Genomic DNA, 21,092 nt, shown 5'->3' on the forward strand with positions numbered 1-21,092 from the left:
CTTTTCAATGGGCCCAAGTATCAGAGAACTGCAAAATGGTCATTATGACACTGACTTTTTAAAAAGCTCACAAAGGAGATGCAGAAAAGAAACTATATAACAGTAAGCCTGACTTCGGCTTTGAGGGAGTTGCCGGAAGCCATCGCAATAAGTAAAACTGATGGGAGAATGGATGAATTATTTAGACTGGGGAAAAATCAGTGTGGTTATTGGATAACTTCTCTTTACACATGAATCCATTGGCATTCTTTGAAGGAATTAGCAATCATTCATCAGAAAGGTCCTGCTGATTCAGTCTATCTCGACTTCCACACTATGTCACTATGTATTACCCACAATTCCCCTACAGTTGTAGTGCCTATGCCTCAAAACGTATAGTGCAAAACTTGAAGAGGTACGCAGATAGGTATCAGAGTTTTGGCACATCTTCCATATTAGCACTGCTAGCTCAATTACGACAGTTCATCCTAGAAAAAAATATGACTGACAGGACATTTCACAGAAGAGAGGGTTAATGCAGAAGAGTTCCTTACTATCTCTCTGAACATGTGAACAGAGGCACTTATAAAACCAGCAGTATTATTGGTAGTAGCAGTGTAAAACCACCATTCAGAACAAACAAAACAATGTATTCATCACACGGTGTGTAACTAAGCCACACCGCATTCTTAAATTTTTAGCAAGCGTGGATCACTGACTGATTCTAGATTCCTCTGAAAAAAATATCATGATTGCATTGAGCAAACATTGCTTCACAGTATATGTGTGCAAAGGGAATTAATGAAGATTGCACTGGAAACCTTCAGATTTCTTAAGATTTAAGTGCTTAACTTTGCAAATAATCTTTTTAAGGTAGTCTCTACCATACGCCTAATAGCTCTGCCACTCTGTGAGGTGGTACACATTGACCCAGAAATGATGGCAAAGGGCAGCACTGTGGTGCATAAGAAACATACACCTCTGTCCAATACTCCTGCAGCGTCCAACCACAGTTTTTGTCATCCTCAGAACTGATCCATTTGTGACTTTCATTATGTGTGAAAGCTTCTGTCAGCTGAACTGCTGCTGGAATTTGAGTTGATCCAGCAGTACATGGGAGCCAGCACTGCCTCAGAACATCTACATTGTATTAGCACCTGTGAGTGTGGAAATACTATGAAGATAATTTTATGATCTACTTAACCAGCACATCTGAACAGCTTTGTTTGTCAAGTAACCTGCTGATTAATAAGAAATAGTACTGTAGCTGCTTAGAATTATGTATTTATAGAATGATGACTAAAACTCTTCAAGTTTATCTTCCATAAAACACATGAAAGTGGGACATTAAAAATATACATTCTTTCTTTTTTAGCGGAGCTGAAATATTCTGTCTTCAGAATATAAAAACATCTAATATTTTACTCTTAAAATAGGATTAGGATGTATAGTCCTAGTAACATACTTGGAATTTGGAAAGTTATTGTGGGAGCTTCTCGTTGCCTGTTGTGAGGACTTTCCTATAATGATGAATTCAGCAATAGGGATATCTACCGTCTATCTCTAGCAAAAGACATCTCTTATTTTTCCTTAGGAAACTGCTAACTCAGCTGGCTTCTATTGCACAAGAATCATGATTAACGTGTGGTTCATCCCATAGGTGCTGGCATGATTATTTGGGCATGCCCTAATGTAAAACTGTGGTTTTTTTTTCCCTAACTTTTCCTCAATTCCTACCATTTCTCTATTTTTAACATATCTGTAAGGGTCCTGACAGCAGCCCTCTCCTGGCCGGGGCTCAGCACCATGCCTGACAAGGGCAGGGCTGTGGGGAGGCCTCAGCCAAGGCTGAACCCCATCCATGGGAGTCTCTTGCAGTGAGGCCTGACTGCTCAAACCCCTCACAGCCCTGCCTGCGCCCGGCCACGCGCCCCATTATCTGCGGCAGGGCCCTGACCCACGGGGTGATGCTGGGACTAACCCTGGCGCTGCCTTGTCACAATGAACCTGCTCAGTGGTCCTGGGGCTGTGTCCAACACTGGTTCCCCTCACCAGGCCTGATCCTGACCCAGTGCTAGGATCCACCACACCTGCAGGCGAGTGGGTATCTGTAGGCTAACATCCCAGCCTGGCCTTCACCCACCCCAGTCCCCACACTGGCGCTTGATGCCCCAGACCAGGGGCTGCCCCTGGCCACCCTGCGGCCCCCCTGCTCCCTGCCTGGGACAGTCCCCAGCTGGCCCCAGGGTCTCCATCGGCCCCCACATTGCAGCCCACCCTCACAGCACCCTGACTGCACCAGGCATTGCAAAGCCTGTGCGAAATGCTCTAGGTTGATGTTTTTCTTTGAGTTTCAAAAAGCGCTGTGATCAAATCAAAGATAAAACAGATAGACTGATTCCTAATACACTCCTCCATGATAAATGTTCACTATAATTTACTGATTATTATACTAAGTAAATGAATCATATAAATGAAGGAACTTTTGTTGCTACACAGAACCAAGCTTTCCAGAAGCATCTCGATTTTCTGTATTTTTCTCAAAAATTGCCACTTATATCAGTCATGTGGCTACACTCATGGGGTTTTAATTTAGGCCATTTTCAAAGATTCTTCCAGAATACTGTGTGGATAGAAAACCATGTTGTCTTGAAATTTGCACTGAGCGTTCAAATATTGCTACCACCAATGAACTATGATGACAGACTTTTAGGAAGAAAGAAAACTTAGAGTAGAGAAGATAATGATTGTAGCTATTTCATCTTGCTGCTACCAACACACTAGTTTAAACAGAGTTATGCCTGACTTTCCCTGTGTTGTTTTTTTGTTTGTTTGCTTCTTTGTTTGTTTGTTGTTGTTTCAGGGAAACAATGAAATGTCAGAATTTCAAAATTTACATCCTTTACATGAAATCAACTACCTTCCTAAAATTTGTTTGTTTGTCAAAAAAAAAAAAACTTGTTTTTGCATTATTTGCTTTATTGTATTATATTGTATTATGTACCGATACATGAGACAAGATTTGTATGTTTTCATTTAAGAATGTAAAAGCTAGACATTTAGTCTAAGTCAATACCTCTAGACTCCATTTATACTCAGTGGGGAAAAACAGTTAACTCTAAAGGGTAAGTTATCTTAAGTATCTAAAATAAGTCAGCTGGAGTTAGAGAGGAGGGTGCCTTTCTCAGGTGACAAGTGATAGGACACGAGGAAACAGCCTCCAGTTGCGCCAGGCAAGGTTTTTATTGGTCATCAGGAAGAATTTCTTCATGCAGAATGTGGTCAAGCTTTGGAAGGGGCTGCTCAGGAAGTGGTGGCATCCCCATCTCTGGGAAGTATTCAAGAAACATGTGGATGTGGCACCAAGGGACATGGTTTAGTGATGAGATTCAGTAGGTCAGGTTGATGTTTGGATTTGATCTTAATGGTCTTTTCCAACCTAGATGTTTCTATGACTGTGTGATTCTGTGAATTGCCTCAAGCAGTATCTTCAGTGCAACTTCAGAAGCCTGAGATGGATCTTACAGTGTCCAAAATCATGTCCTATCCAAAAAGCACACTATATTTTTCTGCTATATTTACTCAAATTTCACAGAAATTAAGCTTAATATGGAATTAGCTATTATTGTATGTACTGGAGTACAAGCATGCTGAAATGAAATATGAAGACTTTCATATATAATGTCATATTCTGAAAAATACTGAAATATACAGCTCCACTCCCCTTCTACAATTCCTACAATTTCTAGCATTTTTACTCCTAGCAAATGTTGCAGGTATCATCACTGTTTGTTTATTTATTCCAGATAACAACCATTTGAGAAGAAAAGTATGAGTAAAGTTGCTTTCCTGATAAAGAATTTTCTCAAGTCATATCTGATCATGAGAAAAACTTGGGGAAGACAATATAAATTCCACTCATTAGGAAAAATCCATAAAAATCTGGTTTTTAACAACATTATTTCCATTGGGCTTAGGGCTCATTTTTAATCCATTCTATTTTTGCTGCTTGTGGTAATAAGTTACTCCTGTACTCAGAACAGTAGTGACAGATTTTAAGCTGACTATATCTTTTCTAGTTTTGGAAATCAGCACTTCAGCAAATTCATATGTCTCTGTTTTATGAGTTCGAGTTTTAGTATCTTTGCAAACAGTTTACTATTTGTTCTGTGCTGAAATATCAGCAAGCTGACAGCTGCCAGTCTTAATTCAAAACACAATTTTTGTTAATATGCTTATAATACCTTGGGGTACAATGTGTAATTCTTCTCTTGATCATGGGCAATGTTTTAGATGTAAAGATTCTAATTTCCCTCAAAATTCTGTCACTTGTGTCCCAATTTTTGGTAGCTATGTTAGTTTAGTTTTAACTAAAACTCTCCTAACAAGCTTCCTTTGCCCACCTGTTAAGATACTAGCTTCTTTGCTCTTTTCAGGTCTTTTGAGCAACCCAAGAGGGAAGTTTCTGATGCTTGCATTCTAACTCTTGTCTCCTTGCCTATTATAGTTGCCTCCTCTTACTGTAAAGCAAGTGCTATTTTGAAATCTTCAAGGCTTACAAACTTCAGTACGTCAGGCACAAGAACTGAATTTGGACTTTAGGATCTCTCTGCCCTTTCTATCTCTCAAGGCTAATAACAGTGTTAAGTATGCAGACATCTGACTTTAACCAAAAAAAAAAAAAAAAAAAAGCCTCCTCTTTTAGAAAGCTGAAGATTTAGGGTGCAAGTCCAGACCTCTTCTGATGTCTGGACTTGAGCATGACTCAAAGTGACTCATTCTCTGGACTAAACTCAAAGCCATTTTTCATAAATATTCAAGACCCTCATCTTTCATATTCTTTCCCGCCTCACTTCTAGCACAGGAAACTTGGATATATTCCATGCAGCTATCACTTTCCTTCAGATTGACAGGATAAAATGCTATGATACTAAAAATTATGTAGCTTTAAGAGGTAGGACATCTCTATTGGTTCAGTGGCAGGATGTCTCTATTTTTAATCCTGTAACCCTGAGATGGGATTTCATTTCTGGCACTAGTGTCTAGAGTTTTTTTGTTCCCTTTGATTTCCCTTAAAAGTGTAAACCTTAATGTGAACCAGACAAACCACCATCAATTCTTAACGTGCTTCATTGCTCCAGGTTCTCTGATCTAATTAGCTGATGGATCAATATTTAACCAAATGAAAAATTATAACCAAAAAAAGGCTTTACACACACCTTTAGGATTCTGGGCTTACAGAATATCCAAGTTTTGTACTATTTCTCCTGAAAATCATCCTTTTCTCCCCCTTTGTTACACTTTGGAATGCTAGGCATATAGTACTATGGGTTCTTGCTTTCACATTTCTTTTTGTTGACTGCAGCTACCTCTAGCCACTGCTGTATAGCAGAAGACTAAGTACATTATGAGTGACATCTTAATACCGGACTATTAATTACTCAAACAAAACATAAAAAAAGGGAAGTTCTCCTTGTTAAAGTTCATTTGACTTTGCAATGGCAATCCTTGAATAAACAAGGATCTGTAAAACCACTGTCTAAATGGTTCTCCCTAAAGTTTTACTTATTGAAGGTCCTCAGGTTTGGACTTCATTCTGAAAGATAAATATTGCATCAAGATGCAGTTTGAATCCACAATGCTGCACACTACCAATTGTGAGAAATTATCTTCTCTTCAGAGTGGTGAGAATGTCATTCTGTTTAGTAATATAGTTAACATAAATGATAAATGATTTATTTTTCATGCATTTACTTCAGGCATGCCAGTAGGAAGGCTGTTCACAGCAATCTGTAGAAACAACCTTGGTAAAGCACTTCTGATAACATTCCTTCTTATAATAAACATCTGAAGATATGGAGCAACAGATAGAGGACTTTTCTTGGTGTGTAAATTTACCTTAGAACAGGCTGTAACTTTTCAGAATGTTATTTCCAGTATGATCATCTTGTTCATTTGTCAACCTACTTAATCAGTACCACTGTACTTTTCTGTCTCCCATTAGGTTTTTAGATCTTTCTGGGATGTCATCTTATGTTTGCTGAAAGTGACCTGCTTATGTGTGAAACAATGCAATGGAATACTAGAATGATCATCACAGGAAAGTGCTCTGAAAAACAAAACTATAAATAGTAACAGCCTTCAGAAGGGTGACTGGCCAGCAGTCTGAAAAGACGAGAAAGCAGATTATTTCAAAAGCTGTGTTAAGAAACATGATGTAGTTCATTACTCTTAAGTTACTGCAGTATATGAGTGACCATTTTTCAATGGACTCCCTAGCAGGCACAAAGGCAAATCCTGTGTTTGCTTCTGGAAATGGTAGATGTAGCAGCGCAGGGAGGAATGGGAGGGAGAGGAGAGGTCATAGCTAGGGCAAATTCTTGCTGATTCCTAGTAGCATATGCTTCCTTACGGCACAATTTAGAGCAGCTACAGACAGATCTCTTGAGAATCACCACTAGTTAATATTTTTCCAACTCTTCATATTTCTTTATCCTGTGTGCGGCAGGTTATCTCCGCAGTTTCATACAGTGACTTGCTCTCCCCTTCATGAAGGCAGATGGTGTGTAAGGCAAAGTTTACTTCTTCACAAGCAGTACAGCAGGTGTTCAGCCACAGGGGCCAGGGAGGAGCTATAGCTGCAAAAGCACTGCAGCTGCTACTCAAAATGCCCTCAGCATACCTCCAAGCTGGTCAGGTTCACGCTGCCAGGACAGATACTCTCCTTACTTTTTTCCTGGAGAACAGGAAAACCAGGAGATAGTCCTGATTGCAGCACTTCTCCACAATAATCACACAGTGCAGCTAGCTCATAGTCAAACAAACAAATGAAATATGTGCAACATATTTACCTGCAGGGCCTTAAGGAACCAAGGAATTGCAAACGGTATATGACTACTGCTGTTGCTTCATTTTCTTAAACGTGCTTTTGTTTAGCTAGTTTAAGATTTTTTCTTCTTTACAATTTCTTCAACAGAGACATTTTTGGAAATAATAAGAAATTAAAAAGAATTGCTACCTCATATCTTCTGTTTTCAGTATTCTTGAGCGAGATGGAGTGTAAGATCAATTTGATTTCAGCATTAGTTGCTTTCATTGTTACAACTCTCCACCTAACACACAAATTAAATTTATTTGAAGACAGACTGTCATAAACTGGATTCAAGAAATTTCAAAAGTCTATCTCCATATATAAAGAAGAGACATTTAACAATGTTTTTATTCAAACTGCCACATAGCTGAACATCCTTTGATTTATCCTGAACTCCTTAAAATACTAACGTATGGTGATTCTCATCCTTTAGGTTCTTGGCAATATGTTAGGGAAAGTAAAAGGGGCTGAATTTATAGAAAAATTTACCAAGAACTACTGTCTTTCAAAAAGCCATGAGCAGCGTGATACATCATATGATTATGTAAAATATACCATTTAGAACTACTAATATTAGTTTACTTATCTGATTTTCATTATATTGATCAAGGTCATATCAGCTTATATTTAGCTATTCACAATCATGGTTTGTAGGACACAGTTCTATGGCCCCTGAAACAGAACAGGGATAATCAGGTCACAGCAATGACAGAAATGGGTAAAACTAAAAATTATATTCAAATGACAGGAAAAATTCATTACTAGAATAAGCAATACAAATAACATTAAAACATAAAATATTCAGTTATTTATCAATACATACTAGATTTCCTAAGTATCTGGTTGATGCTCAAAGACACTTCCAGTTTGATATTGGGTTGTGACAGACTCTGTGCAAGAGGAATGTGAAGGGGCTTGGCAAGGCAGTTCCTCTGATCCTAAAGAAGGGGCAGAGCTTGTCCAGGCCCAAATGAGAAAAGAAAGCTATAAAATATTCCAGATCAAATCTGAAAAAGAAATGAAGAGGGATAAAAAAGAATTTGAAGAGTGCCTTGCAAAGGATGCTCAGACCTCAGGAAAAAGGTCATTATACACATCAAAAGTGGTAATGAACCTGGTGAGACTGCCTAATGACAAAAGTATAAAAGGGTGGTTCAGAGATGGCAATACTGGCACAGAGAATCTCAAAGAGCTGTCTGTACCAGGTAGGGGAACACCAAGCCCACACCTGCTTCATTTCACGTTGGAAAGTAGGAGACATTTCTTCTCAGAAAGAGTGGTCAGGCATTGGAACAGGTTGCCCAGGGAGGTGGTGGAGTCACCATCCCTGGGAGTGTTCAAGGAAAGGTTGGACCTGGTGCATAGGGACATGGTTTAGTGGGTGACATTGATAGTAGGGGGATGGTTGGACCAGATAATCTTGGAGGTCTTTTCCAACCTTCATGTTTCTATGATTCTATGTTGCACTGATCAGAGGCTAGAGACTGAGCTGAAAAATGTCATGTGGAACATGTGGAACAAGGTAGATAAGGCTGCAATCTGCTAGATCCTGCATTTTTGCCACCTAACCTAACCCATAAAAATGGCCTAAAATAAAGATGGAGAGGGACTCTATCAGGGAATGTAGCCATGGAACCAGGAATAATGGCTTTGAACAAATGGAGGAGAGATTTAAATCAGATGTGACGTGAGGAAGAAATTATTCACTCGCAGCCCAAAGCGCACATGGGAATTAGGGCTGAAGATGCACCTTGCTTCTGTTCTTATCCGTAAAGAACAGAATGAAATTACCTAAAAAACAGTGTTAAAAATAAACCCAGGGCACAGGATGGGAGGTGCAGGGCAGTCCCTGTGGCCAAGGGGCAGCCTTTCTCTCTGGCAAGGCAAATGGCCCAGGGGAGCCAGCCTGAGAAAAGAGGCCATCAGCCCCCCCAACCCTCCTCCTTCTTCCGCGTGAGGGCATCTTCCAGGCAGGCCACTCCCAACACACCCGCCCAAATTTGGCCACGCATCAGCCATTCCATCGCAGAGGCTCGCTGGGGTCACAGTAGCCACCACTGACCCACCTTTGCCACGGGCCCTATAAAAAAGGGCCCCTGCAGGTGGCCCACCATTCACTGAGCTTCTAGGCACTCTGACAGCCAGATTGTGTGGTGGGAAGAAGTCCAGGAGCGGGAAGGTGAGCGGCAGGCCTCCTCGGTGTGAGAGGACAGCAATGCAGTCCAAGGAAGCACCGAGCAGGAATGCACCTAACGAGAAGGAGACGTGTCATGGGCGGAGAGATAGCGCCTGCGGCACAAAAGACACCAGTGCCTACAGGACCTCTGGCACGCAGCCCACAGATACATATAAGCAGTACCATTGGCACTGCAACAATGCGGGGAACAGGCCAGCCCCTCAACCACACAGTGACAGGGGGCCTGGGCTTTCTCCTAGCCGAAATGGCAGCGTGAGGCGAAGGCAGGACCATCAGCCACACAGCCGCATGGGGCAGAGGCGTGCCCATAGCATGCAGCACAGTGTGGGACCCAGGCATGGCCAGAAACCAGATGGTGGCGTTGGACCCACAAATGGAAATCAACCGCACTGCAGCACAGGACATAGGCGGGAAAGTGGACGACTCCATGGTTCGGCACCCCAGCCGGAAAAGTTTCCGGACCAAAGACATCCCATGTGGCCAGGCCCCGGCAGGGACCGGCTTGATCATTGGCAACTCCAAGCAGTGCCCAGTCCTTCCCCTAAACCAGACAGTGACTCGCAGCATGGGCCTTACAGTTCGCGCAACGGTCACGTGGGGCAAAGTCAGGAGCATCGTCCAGAGAGCTGCATGGAGCAGAGGCATGCCCATAACCCACAACACAGTGTGGGACCTAAGCATGGCCGTAAACCGCATGGCAGCGTCGGACCCACGAACAGAAATCAACCACACAACGGCATGGGACCTAGGTGTGGAAGGGAACGACCCCGTGGTTCGGCATCCCGGCCAGAAAAGTCTCCTGACCAAAGGCATACTGTGAGGCCAGTCCCCAGCAGGGACCGGTGCGATCATCGGCAACTCCAAGCCGTGCGCAGTCCTTCCCGTAAACCACACAGCGACTCGCGGCATGGGCCTTACAATTGTCACAACGATGGCATGGGGCAAAGGCAGGAGCATCGTCCAGACAGCCACATGGAGCAGAGGCATGCAAATCGAGCAAGCCCAGACACATATAAGCGGTACCATCGGCACCGCAGTGATGTGGGGAACAGGCCGGCCCCTCAAACACACAGCGACAGGGGGCCTGGGCCTTACCGTAGTCGCAACAGCAGTGTGAGGCAAAGGCATGAGTCTCATGAAGACAGCTGTGGGGAGCAGAGGCATGCCTATAGTCCGCAACACAATGCGTGACCCAGCCACGGCTGTAAACCAGATGACAGCGTCAGACCCATGCATGAAAATCAACCCAACAGTGGCATGGGACCAAGGCGTGCAACAGGACGGCCCCCTGGTGCGGCACCCTGGCCTGAAAACATGCCGGACGGAAGGCATCCCGTTTGGGCAGTCCCGGGCAAGGCCTGGCTTAGCCTTGTGCTGAACACCGTGGAGCCCATGGAGCTGGATCCACCAGAAGATGTGGAGGAACCGATGGAAGTGGATCCACCTCTGCCAGAACAGAGCTGGGACTCCCGCAGCATGTCTTTGCTCTCTGCCATCAGAGAGCACCAACACTGTTGCAGGAGTGCCCAGCCGGCTCCCTACTCGTCATCGCGCAGACTCCATCCTAAGTATTAGCTTGGAGCCACCAAACACCATGGACATGCCGCAGGCTTGCCTGCTAGATGTCCCAGCAATAAACAACTCTGTTGACGATTCTCAGGGGTTGTGTGAGTGCTTCTTTCCCATCCGCCAGCCGTTGTGCAAGAGGTGGCATCCCTTCTGCACAGAGCCTCGAGGAAGAGCACAAGAGAGGACCCAGCTTCCTTCGGGCTGCTGCGCTGGGGTGACAGGAGGAGTCCCTGAGGGCCACCATGCACCTTTAACATTTGTGGAAATAGACTGAGGGGTGAAAATAGTAGTGTGTAAGCAATGATAGGTGGCTAATTTCTTATACTAGGAGTGAGTGTCTATAGCTGAGTAATTGGGAACAACAAACGTGGAGAAGGCTGAGGTACTCAACAACTTCTTTGCCTCCCTCTGCACTGGTAGACGGGCTCCCCAAGTCTTTCATTTCCCTCAACCCATAGATGGAGGCTGGGGGAGCAAAGTCCCACCCACTCTAAGTGAAGAGCAGCTTTGAGACCACCTGATGAATCTAAACAACAGGGACAGGTCTATAGGATCTGATGACCCAGGGTCCTGAGGGAACTGGCTGATGTAGTGGCCAAGCCTCTCTCCATCATAGCTGAAAAGTCCTGGCAGTCAGGCAATGTCCCTGGTGAGTGGAAAAAGGGAAACATCACTCCCCTTTTTAAAAAGGAATGAGAAAGTCAGGTCGTTTAGAAAGCAGAGGAACTCCTACTCAGACTGGGGAGGGAGAAGAAGATGAGATAGGCTACTCTAAAGTGGCTGGCCCATCAGAGGAACAGGAAGATGAACAGGAAGATACCTTAAGGGCATCAAGAACTAACCAAGGCCTATACCAGAGTGAGCCTAACTGGGAATGAGTGGCAAAAGCACCCTAATGTGACTGGCCCAGATGCTCTGTGCATCCTTGGCATAGGCTATCTCAGGAGAGGATATTTCAAGGACCTTTTTTCTTCAGGGAGCTAATCTATGCAGGGGACAGGGGGAGATGTTTTTTCCCACTTATCCACTCTCCCTCTCTCCTTCACCCGCCTCTTCTCCTTCAGGCTAGTTACAATAGCTCTTCAGGTCTTTGAATATCCTTGGGATGTTCAGACCAGCATGTTCTTATTGTTATGTCTCCTGAGTGCGCTTCAGGTATTGTCCAAGGTTAACCAACTACTTAGGAATGCCATTCAGAGATCTGTTCTGAGGCAAGATAGTTATGAGTGGCAGGCAGTGTCGGAGGATATGGGCGGGCATCTAGAGTAGTGGACACCTCCAGTGCTTTGGAAATTCGCCCCTGAACAGCTGCAAAATCCTAAAAAAATGGCAGAATGATTGAAAAAGGTGTGTCATCACCCTGGCAATTCCAGAGAGACACAAATCACTGCAACGTGCTGGGGCTTAGCCCAATGCGACTGCTCACCACCTGCTGACTGATGCCCAGCCTATCCCCAAGCAGCCGGTACCCCTGCAGTCCCCTGCCTGCCACCCCACATTACTTGTCCAGCATGACGCCAGATGGTACAGCCCTTTGGCCCGTTGGGGTCAGCTGTCCTGCTTCTTTCCCCTCCCAGCTCCTGCTGCACCCCCAGCCTGCCCATGGGCAGGACAGAGCGAGAAGCTGAAAAGTCCTTGGCTTGCTGTAAGCACTGCTCTGCAACAATTAAAACAAGTAGGAGACATTTCTCCTCAGAAAGAGCAGTCAGGCATTGGAACGGGTTGCCCAGGGAGGTGGTGGAGTCACCGTCCCTGGGGATGTTCAAGGACAGGCTGGACGTGGTGCTTAGGGACATGGTTTAGCGGGTGACATTGGTGGTAGGGGGATGGTTGGACCAGATGACATTGAAGGTCTTTTCCAACATTAATGATTCTATGAGAGCATACCCGCGCCACACCGAGAAACCCCTACCATCTGCAACCCGCGGCATGTGCTGGCCGCACGACGGGAACACGCCCACCACCACCACCTCGGCGCATGCGCGCGGCCGCCACCGCCTCCTCGTCGGCGGCTGCGCGCTGCCTTCTCCCCCCAGACAAGATGGCGGCTGGGAGGTTCGGGCGGGGAGCCGAGTGAGGCGGGCGGCCGGGAGCCCCCGCCGCCGAGGAGGGCAGTGGCCGCCCAGCCCCGCGCCCCGTATGCGCGGCCGTCGTCGCTTTGCGCCGCCCTCCAGCCCCGTGTGGGTCCGCGCCGTGTGCGGCAGCGGCGGGGCAGTCGTCGGCGGAGCTGCAGCCGGGCGGGGAGAGCGAGGCGGGCACAGGTGAGTGAGCCGCGGGGCGGTGGGGTGGGGTGTGCGGGTGGGCGGCCCCCGGCGGGGCTCCCTCACGGGGGGGAGCCCCGTATCAGCCCGGCACGGGAGGGCGAGCCCTGGGGAGCCCGCCCCTGCCGCCCGGCTGTGCTGCCCCTGCCACGGTGCTGGCGCTCACCCGGTGCGAGCCTGGTCTCGGGTAATCAGGAGCTAGTCGGTCGCTTTCTAGCCGTGGTAGCTTGAGGCGTGTGGTTCTGGGCTTCCGAAATGCACCGGAGCGTTCAGGTGTTTGATAACTAACGTGCTGCTGGAGCGTGAAGGCAGTGCTGGCAAGGCCCCCATACTGGTTCCTGGGAAGAGCTCACCTGTGCTCTTCCTTGAAAAGATCAAGTCCTTGACTGCAGAAACCATCCTTTGCCTGTTACATTGATCTTTGGCTTCAAAACTCCACATTTGTCCGGGCTGTTTCTCCTGTTGTGCCTCCTGTCTTCACAAGAAGTTAAGGACTTTGTGCAGCAAGGGGTGGGTCTGTACAGGTGTGTCTGACTAAACCTGACTTTTCTGAAGTCATGCCAGCTTTGACTGCCCTTCGTAGCTGCAGAAGCAATTGAATATGAAGTGAAATAGTTCAGATTTGTGTAAATGTCAGTCTCCTTGTGTCACCACGAAGCAATGGAGAGGTGAAGATGCATGTGTACTGAACAGTGTAACTGACTTGTGTGCTGTTGCCTCACCCCCTGTAATAATCGTGAGCGGTGTGATAGTAGTGTCCTGTAAAACTGGGAAGATGAACATTTTGGTAAAGTTGTTGTAAAAACTTAACTTTCCAAAAACTAAAAATTTCTGGAAGCTGATTTCATGTATGTACTTCTACCAGTTACTAAATGAACAAGAGAATGTATTTCTATGCACTGGTGGAGAAGCAGAGGTTTGAAAGCTTTGCTTCAGGAGGTTAAAACTGAATTGATACAACTAAAGTTTTCTTAAGAAGACTATTGCAAGAGTCAAGTAAGATTAGGTCACTAATTGAAAGACAAAATAGCTTTTTTCCTATTCAGGTGCTGTAGTCTTTTATTTTTAAACTGTGTTTGAAAAAATGTATGCTAAATGGTTTCGTCTAATCTTTAGCACAGAAGAAAAATTAGTCTTCTTAAAGTGAATGCCATGAGATCATTGTTGTGCTTCAGTTTCAACTTCCTCAGTATGTTTCTTTTCCTCTGGTTATGCTGAAGACTATTTATAGGGTAGCTCTGCCCTGAAAAAAGACCTTGCAGTAGCAAGTAGTTGCTCTCCTTGGATGCATTAAGTTCCAAAACAAATATAAATGGATAATTTGCTAAAAGGCTTCTATACTAAATGGTATAATGAAAGAAACAACCCAAAACTGTGGTAATCCAAGTGGTGATATACTTGATGTTTTTTTTTACTTCTAAATATTACAATACCAAACACTATTGAGCGTATGAGTATGTATTAGGAAATGCAATGAAATGCATGATCAAGTACATGAAGTTTGGATACCCAGGCATCTGTTAGGCAAAATGTTTGTCAGGTAACCAACATCACAATTCCAGTTTACTTACAGTATCAAACTGTAATGCCATCGACAATGTGCTGTGCTACTGGGTGCACAAAGTTTCAGGTTCTTCATTTAGATCAGTATTAAAGTGAAATCAATAATTATTGGCCTCAACAAACATTTCATTTTGCATTTACAGTACATTGTGAATGCTTTCAAAAATATGTATGCATTTGTGTGTATATATATTTACTCTCAATGGAGACTTCTAGATTTGTAGAACTTTCTTATATCTAGATGCTGTTGTTGGTAAGGGAGTTACATCCTATTACCACATTGAAAACTGAACAGAATAATAAAAAAACTTAATCCTACAGTGATCGAGAGAAGATTTTTGATTTAACAAACTTTATTTTGCGTGGACTCTGAAAATTCTTACTTTAAGTAAAAGCAAACTAGTTTGGACTGTGCTGTAGCAGTTAACTTTTCTCGTTTCAAGCAGCTCAGTAACAATAAATAGAATCATTCACATAGGCGTTATATTTGCTTTTTGAAATTTTGTATGGTTGCAAGTTCTGAAACATTCTCCACTGCATTGGTAACTTGGACAGTAGAAAACAGAGTATCCTTTCTCTGTATCAAATTACCGTGTTTTTACAATATTATTTTAGTAACTTGTATGACAGTGACTGAATAAGCAGTGGATAAGTTGACTGAAGTGAGGTAGCTAAACGGCTTGGTGAGCAAAACGTACATTACTAACCTTTCATGTTTTTATGAGACTGCCAATATTACGAATGTTAAAAGGAAAAAGTATCATAGGATTACTTTATGAGCTTAACTTTCAGTGAAGTCTCAGGTTTGAGTTTAAAAATGCAGTGTGACTGGATGAATGTTCAAGGACTCTGCTGGGAAATGTACTCTCGTAGTTTTAAATGATTTTTTAATGGATCTTTTAGTCATTTGCTGTTCAGATTGGTATTATTTTCATCATCCACTTACTTCCAGTCTTAGCAAAGTAAAGGCTTTATATATACTCTTAGCTTTGACCCCTGATTCACATACCCACCTTCTAATGATCTGATATTTAATACTTCTGGGGTTTTGATCCTAATTAGCTTGATTTACAACTACAGTTATGAGTTTGCTAAGAAAGCATTAAAAGGACTTGTGATATTGATTTCATAAGTAACTTATATTGTGCTCTTTTGAAATGTTGCATGTTAGGTGATGATTACTCAGTGAAAGTTTGCATTTTTTACTATTAGATATAGCTGGAGAACTCACTGAAAATACCAGAGGTCTATATTCAGGGGATTCTATTTTTCAATGAAGCTTATGGGAGGGGTAATCTGAATTTGCTGTCAGAGATTAATAGGGTTCCATGGGCAAGTTCCTTTGTGTCTTTTTATTGTTTTAATATTAGTTATCACTGGTGCAGATGTGAACCCTTTGAGACTGGAGGGGATCTATTTTAACTTTACCTTGTGGAGTTTCAGATGGCAAGAAGTAAAATTCAATAAACAAGATTTTTTTTTTTGAATTAGTTTTTACAATTTTACTAGCACAAGTTGTTTGACTTCTTTATGGAAATGGTAAACTAAATAATTAAAATTTGAGCATGGATAACATTTTGAGGCGTATTAAGTGTAGTGTTACTCCTCAGGTACGCATTTTAAATCACAAATAAATGTAATGTTAATCTCAGAGAAAACACCTTACTTGGGTAGACTTTGTAATTCAGAATAAAAAGAACTTAGGCTTGTGTGAAATAGTGCGATAACATCTTTCTTTATACTGTTGTTTTTTTTGAAGGTGGGAACTTTTTACTCTTAACTGCTATTAGAACTCTGATGCAAAGCATCATTTGAGGCTTAGTTCTATGAGATTGTTTGTGTGAAAGTTGCACACTTTTTCTGGAAATTGGATATCAATAGAAAGCTTTTTCTTATATAAATTGTCACGGTTAATGCTGTCAGTGTTGATTGTTTTAAATAGATTCTGCAAGGTGCTGAGTATCACGAAACTGAATTTGGCTGTTAATGGATTGGCCTTTTTGTGGTAACTGGCATGTGGGGAGAACTGGAAGGAAACTAGGACTTCTCATTGTTATCTGACGAGTGCAAAGAAATCATGAAAGCATAATTTGTGAGAGTTGGCTCTCCCTTTATTAATGGAAAAAGGTTCTCAGGATCACATGAGCGTTTTCTCTTCTCTAAAACCCTTGCCATGGAGATCCTGTATTGCTGCTGTTCTTCCTCTTAAAGGGGCTTCAGCTAAAAATCAGTTCAGAGGTATGCAATGTTCTTCACACACACACATATATATACATATATATATATATACATACAACGTTATTATTTAAGGTATGTGAGTACATCTAAAAATTCCAGGTTCACATATGTAACACAGAAATTCAGTTACTTTATCTACGTGTGCCTTCTCTCACTTACTGTTCTCTCACTCTAAGCTGAATGAGTCATACTTTGTTTTTATGACTTGGTCATGCTTTGCAGCTATTTTTTGGAGTAAGATTTTAAACTTTCTTGATATATTATAAGCTGAAATTCATTGATCAATGAGAAACATTGCCATTCAGCCTCTCTGGCTTGTTTTGTTACAGGTTCTGCTGGAATTTGCATTTGAATTGCAAACTTCCTGTTTCAGTACTGGAATGACTTCTCAGGCATTTAAATAATTTTATTAGACAGAAAGCATGTCAGGATGGGACTTACAGCTGTCACTGCATAGACTGAAATGGATTCCTTCTCCATGTTTTGCTTGCCTCAAGACATGTGATTTCATGTTATAGAGGAGTATTTTTCCTAATTGATACCAGGGAATGTGGAAAAGGAAATTACAGTATAAATAAAAATATGATGTGGATATCCGTCTGGATAAGTAAACAAGAAATGAGGTTCAAATATGGTGGTGAAAATGAGATGTGCTCTAATATTAAATGTGTCCATATAGCTTTAGCGAAAGTTACCCATCAGGTTTGTCTTTGATTTACATTTTGTTTGACAAAAGTATAGTGAACCTCTGGTCACAGTCTTTATACTTGGGTAAATACAGCAGAAGAGATCTGAATCCATGTTGGTGCTTTTACTATCCTTGGATAAATAGAGTAATCTTCAGAGTATAGGAACAGATATTATTCCTGCAGTAAATGGGTAATCTTCAGCATGACAGGACAAAAAAATGTTACTGCTTCAGAATTATTACTAGGAGGCTGCCCAATCCAAGTAGACATACGCAGCATGGTTTTGCATTGTAATTATTTCCTAGAAGTAGAGGAGTATTAATGAAAACAAGGAAATACATACAGCACGTAGTGAGCAGAGACTTTTGTTGTTGTGAAGTGTTTCTCATTTGGGGTTTTTACAACTAACAGTTTTCTGTAAGCAGTCTTTGTAATAAACTTGTGGCCTTCTCTATTAGAATAGCTGATTGAGTTCTCTTCTCTGTAATTCAGCAATTGTAATGACAGTTGTCCTGTTCGTTGTAGGTAGCTGTTACAGCACTGTGGGTGTACAGTTCTTGCTTAGTGTCTTGCAGCTGATCTCTGTCCTCAGAACAGATTTGCCAAGCTTGTGCAGTTTGATGTGAGTAATGTTACTTATGCCAGTTGTGCATGTGTGTGGAGTAAAATATAACGAGCTGTGGCTGGTAAAAGTAGTTATATGTTGTAGCTGAGAGAATTGGAGGAGTGTGTTGGCAGAGCAAGTCACACTGAAAAACTGAGGTGGGTGTACAGCTGTACCTGTGTTTCAGGGCTTTTGTTTGGTTTAGTTACGGCTTCTCTGCAGACCAAATGGCACAGTTTAACAGCAAATACTACTGCTCCTTGTAAGAGGACTACATAACAAAATGGCTATTTTCAGTGCTTGGGTTTTGTGTTAGGGAATAGGATAGCCTTTTTTCATTGGAATACCTAGTGTACAGCTAACATTCATGTACCTTTCTCTGGGTATGTCAGAGGGCGTGTGAGGCGTGTCTTGGGAAATAAATTTACCATGTTGGTACCTGCTTAGTGGCATTGGAATTTAGTTGTGTAAGAACCAGTCGTGTTACTTGGTATCGTAACAGATACTTTAATGATCAAGGTTTCTAATAGTGAGATGTAATGACAGCTTCTGTTTTATTTGAATGATAATGGGAACATTGAAAAATTCACTTATCAATAATTTAAACATTAAAAGTGTTTCTGTATTTAAAAAATTCTGGAGTCAAAAATGCCCAATTTCTTTCATTTAATAATGCAATTTGTTCCTCATTGGCTTGAGCCATCTGTGAAGAGGTTGTTAGAAAGAAGAACAGCTTCGTTTAACCTCCAGAAGAGTTACTTCGACCTTCTTCTGCCAACAGTTGCCTCCATTACTTTGTGCATGTACTTTGGGATAGTGTAAGGCTCAGTAGACTGTGGAACATGACTTAGCTTTTGAAGGTGGAGCAAAATAGTTTGATCAAACAAGTTCATATACTTGCTAAGTTGTTTTATGTGTCTATAGTATATGAATGAAAATACTGAGCTCAGCTGTTCTTGGTGATGGTAGTGTTGTCATAAATTTAAGTTCAGATGTGAGTCTTGCAGAGAACTTCGACTTTGCCTCAAGTTGCTGACATCTTCGTGTCTATTTGTCTTGGTTTGTGCTAATCAGATTAAATATATTTTTTTCAGTTAGTTGTTTTCAAAAGACCATGCTAATATCAGATGCATTTGGAAAATATAGTTGAAAACACTTTTTCTAGTTGTGAAGTCTTCTGGTACTTATATTGGTGTTTACCATTCAGTAAAGATTAAATAAATGCAGCTTAGTTAAATTGTAGAATTACAGAATCTTGTTCTGAAGACCAACAGTTTAGCAGGCTTTCATTTGTGAAGTTTTTGTGCAATTAAATGCTGAATTCTGGTTCACAAAGCTTTGAAGCATTGTCAGAAGTCTACTTATTGCATTGCAGAGGCCTAAGGAAGTGGATGACCTTCACAACATCCTTGCCTACTTAGTTTTAAAAAAAAGTCTTTCCTGTAGATGATCTAGCATCTGGTGTGGACTTCGTAGTATCTTGTTGCAATCTATTTTTTTTGAAAGTGCTGGTGATTTTATCTTTTTTTGCTATTCAGTGAAAACTTCAACTGCATAGGAAGGTACTTCATTTTCATAAGAAAGAGAAATCAACATCCATTCTGAAAGAAGTTCATAGTCTTATCAGTTCTGCTGTAGTCCTTTTCCAGTTTAATGTTTGCCTAGGAAGGAATTCTCTCTACCTCGTGTTCAGAAGTTCAAGCAGAAAATTCCCATTTATGATGTGCGAAGCATATAAATCATAACGGGCGAAGTAGGTGTGATCTTCTCCTATTGTAGTTGTTTTGAACCAGAGCTTTTTGACGTTCTTTTTTATTTTCAGAATTCAGCTTTGTTTTTTACTTCAGGGGGGAAGGGGGATGGATGGGACAGGTTTAGGTATTTGAATTAGACACTCCACAACGGAAACACTGTGCATGCCTTGAATAACAGGATTTCTGGAGTTAAATGCCTGCCTTGTCTCACTGAGTTTGTTTGCAGCTTCTTATTTTCTGCTCAGAAAGATCTGTATTCAAGATCTCTGCTCTTTCTGTTTCCCACAGAATTCACAAATGAAGGGCTCGTGTGAAGTCTTCTTGATTAGTCTGTATTAGTCATTAGAGGCTTGGATGAGGAATGAGTTTAGTTAAATGGTTGGCTGTCAGCAGGTGCTGTATATGAGAATCCAGACCACCAATAACAGCAGGAAAAAGAATGCTGATGATGTTGGAAGTTATTTATTTAAAATTGGCATTAGTAGCTTCCTTGTCAGCAGTTCTGGAGTAAAAATTCTCTGTGCCTGTAACCTTGACAGTGTAACTGGCACCTGCCACTGCTGAAAAGACAGTGTCAGTAGGCAGTGCTGAGATTCACGACAGTCCAAGGCTAGCAGGATCTACTACTTGGCTGCGTTCCTCCCGAGTTGTTGCTTTTTAACATGAAGCTAAATGGATTTTTTTTCATTACACAATATAACAAAGTTTGTTTACACAGTTTGAAATCAACACTGGAGTCAAGCACAACTCTGAATACTTTCAGTTCTCATATAGAATTTAAAAAAAAAAAAAGAAAAAAAAAACACTTGTTAGCAGTCTTCATCATTCCCCCACTTTCAGCAGAATTATTGTTGGGATTTTGTTTCCTAGTATCCAAATCATTCAACTACAAGCTCTTCATTTTTTAAGACTCCAATTCTAGCCCAATGTAGTAGAGTCGTAACTCAAACTTACATGAAATTACTATTTTCACAAGTGCAAGAAAAAAAACATGGTTTCTGCCCTTTACTCTAACATTTTTCTACATTTTGGATTTTGCTATTGTTATTTGTGAGGAAACCACAGATTTAACTTAGAAATACAAGCTTATGTTATTGGCTATTGTGATATTTTTCTGCTTTGGTTCTGAATATAGTTTGTTTATTGTTATGTATGTTCATGACTTTAAGTTCCATATACTGCACATGACTGAGGGTAGAAGTGCCAAAATAGGTAAATGTACTGAATTCATATGTTTAAGTCTCTAAATGTTCAGAATGAGCTCCAGAAACTTTCAAAATCTGGATTCAGCTTGAAATCAGTGAAACAATTCTAATTCATTACATCTTTTTTCTCACTTGAATGTCATTCTTATTATAATTGCATCC

At 41.9% G+C, this 21,092-nt stretch overlaps 1 protein-coding gene across 2 annotated transcripts in view; it reads left to right on the forward strand.

Moving 5' to 3' along the window:
- The first annotated feature begins 12,650 nt into the window (after positions 1 to 12,650).
- APC (APC regulator of WNT signaling pathway) overlaps positions 12,651 to 21,092 on the forward strand; it is a 90,626-nt gene continuing 82,184 nt past the window's right edge. Inside the window, exon 1 of one of the 2 annotated variants that reach the window (XM_083818929.1) lies at positions 12,651 to 12,877. The gene's annotated coding sequence lies outside the window, so the exon portion shown is untranslated. The remainder of the gene's footprint in view (positions 12,878 to 21,092) is intronic. The other variant, XM_083818927.1, reaches the window with a different exon arrangement.

The sequence above is a fragment of the Anser anser genome (genome assembly GCF_964211835.1).
Source record: "Anser anser genome assembly, chromosome: Z".
In the NCBI taxonomy this organism is placed as follows: domain Eukaryota; kingdom Metazoa; phylum Chordata; class Aves; order Anseriformes; family Anatidae; genus Anser; species Anser anser.